Genomic DNA, 2,814 nt, shown 5'->3' on the forward strand with positions numbered 1-2,814 from the left:
AAGTTTCATGATCCTAGGCGTATGCGTTCTTGAGTTATAATCCAGAAACCATTGTACAATTTCGGGTCACCTTGACCTTTGACCTCAAAATCAAAAGGGGTCATCTGCAAGTCATGATCAATGTACCTATGAAGTTTCATGATCCTAGGCCCAGCGTTCTTGAGTTATCGTCTGACGACCACCTGGTGGACAGACGGACCGATTGACATGAGCAAAGCAATATCCCCCCTCTTCTTCGAAGGGGGGCATAAATATATATTGGCTTGGACAACAGAAAATTGTACTAGAATATATAGTCCTACAGTTGGGTCATGTCTTTATCATCAATAGGTGGGGCCTTATTATATGATAATAGAAATACCATGGGTCAGACTGGCTGGCTCTTCACTTGGCTCCCTCCTATCATGGGTCAGACTGGCTGGCTCTTCACTTGGCTCCTCCTATCATGGGTCAGACTGCCTGGCTCTTCACTGTCAGCAGTTGACATGGACTCTGAAAGAACCAAAGTGAAACCTGTAGATTGCATATGATCAGCACAGTTAAACACTGGCCTGTTGTATCATGAGAGGCTCTGACTCCTGTATAGATTCTAGACTGTGGGTGTCTTTAACAGTTGCCTCAATGCCTGTAAACATATAATGTCAACAGTGGGGTCTTGTATGTCTATTATCCATTGGTGGGTCTTGCTGAAATCTATAGAAAACATGCATGCCCCCCATATGGGCTGTCCGTTGTAGTGGAAGCCATTGTGTGAATACGTTTTTTGTCACTGTGACCTTGACCTTTGACCTAGTGACCTGAAAATCAATAGGGGTTATCTGCGAGTCACGATCAATGTACTAATGAAGTGTCATGATCCTAGGCAAAAGCGTTCTTGAGTTATCATCCGAAAACCATTTAACTATTTCGGGTCACCGTGACCTTGACCTCAAAATCAATAGGGGTCATCTGCGAGTAATGATCAATCTACCCATGAAGTTTCATGATCCTAGCCGTATGCGTTCTTGAGTTATCATCCGGAAACCATTTTACTATTTCTGGTCACCGTGACCTTGACCTTTGACCTAGTGACCTCAAAATCTGTAGGGGTCATCTGCGAGTCATGATCAATCTACCCATGAAGTTTCATGATCCTAGGCGTATGCGTTCTTGAGTTATCATCCAGAAACCATTTTACTATTTCGGGTCACTGTGACCTTGACCTTTGACCTAGTGACCTCAAAATCATAGGGGTCATCTGCAAGTCATGATCAATGTACCTATGAAGTTTCATGATCCTAGCCCCAAGCGTTCTTGAGTTATCATCCGGAAACCACCTGGTGGACGGACCGACCGACAGACCGACATGTGCAAAGCAAAATACCCCCTCTTCTTCGAAGGGTGGCATAAATATATATTTGCTTGGACAATGGAAAATTGTACTAGAATATATAGTCTACACTTGGGTCTTGTCTTTATCATCAATAGGTGAGCCTTTATTATATGATAACAGAAATAACAAAGGAAATGTTTTGTTTTCCAAAGCACTTCTAAAAGTGTTTTTTTATGCTTTTCGGTTTAAGGTATGAGATGTACACAAAATAACAACACACATATCCCCCACTAAAATATGTTATAAGACCTGCTTACAATTTAAATCAGAAAATCTTCATACTTGCAAGTTAAGTTATTTATCCTTTAAATCATTAAAATAACTCAGAAACAGAAATGTCTAATTGAGCATATAAACTATTTCATAAGGTGTCCAAATCTTAAGGTATTCCTATACTTCTTTTTTTTTTTTAATGGGCTACCATAACAATGACTCTGTTATGGACCACTTTCATAATACAAATGACAGTGGCCAATGATCTATTATGGGTATAAATAACTATTTTACCTTCTTGATGGCCATCTTCGTCTTCAATTGGAAGAGGTAAATCTGTAAAAAATGATTTTTATTTTAGAAATAACTAGTTATAGAAAAAATAACCAGAAGTCACTCTTGATATGACAGTAAATATTTTCAATACTTCAGGTTGTTAAAAAGTATTTTGTTTGCATTAGCATTTCTTTGAGAGGATAAACAATTTTCAAGGCACATAAAATAGGTTTGCCTATTTTTACCACGTAAATTTTAGACTTATTGAATTAACGTGGCCAAAACAAGGGCCCCGCCTTTCAAACAATGTTTTAACATCGTTTGTCTGTTCTCAAGCGCTCTGTTTTGTTCTGAAGAATGATCATTCAGTCGAATTTACTGACAGCCATAGGAGAGAAAGTATCAAAAATTCTCCATCCCAATTCAGTAAATGAATTATATTAATAAAATTCTTATAATCAACCTTCTACTACTATGTCCTTCATCTGCCTTCCCTTCCCTCATTGACTTTACCATTTTCAACAGCATACAACATCAGGGCAACCTATAAAATTTCAAGAAGACCATAATATTCCAGTGTCAACAATACTTCCATCATAACAACGACAATATTGCAATACGGTTTTTGGCGTATTGTTGCAGCACTATGAGATACGCATTAATCCAAATATCAAGTTGCTGTTTTCAATATTTCAAAAGTTATGATCAAACGTTTAAGTTTTGGTAAAAGTTTTGGACAACACACACCGTGACACGCACACACATACAAAGAAAGACAAGCCAAAAACAATATACCCCCGTTCATTCGATCCAGGGGCATAAAAGGCCATTAATGCAAAGCATACTAGTCAAAGTCAACATCAGATATGGTCTTACTATGGCTGCCTTTAAATTATTCTTTCTTTAGCCCTCTTAGTTACAATATAGCATTTAGTTTTTCAATATATGTGTTG

General features: G+C 38.1%; 1 long non-coding RNA gene across 1 annotated transcript; it reads right to left on the reverse strand.

Moving 5' to 3' along the window:
• Positions 1–361: 361 nt before the first annotated feature.
• LOC127876713 (uncharacterized) lies at positions 362–2,401 on the reverse strand. Its single transcript, XR_008048042.1, has 3 exons — positions 2,325–2,401; positions 1,880–1,921; positions 362–492 (listed from the first exon to the last, which is right to left on the reverse strand). It is a non-coding gene; the product is annotated as an uncharacterized LOC127876713 (long non-coding RNA).
• Between the last annotated feature and the right edge of the window lie 413 nt (positions 2,402–2,814).

The sequence above is a fragment of the Dreissena polymorpha genome, chromosome 4, assembly GCF_020536995.1.
Source record: "Dreissena polymorpha isolate Duluth1 chromosome 4, UMN_Dpol_1.0, whole genome shotgun sequence".
In the NCBI taxonomy this organism is placed as follows: Eukaryota; Metazoa; Mollusca; class Bivalvia; order Myida; family Dreissenidae; genus Dreissena; species Dreissena polymorpha.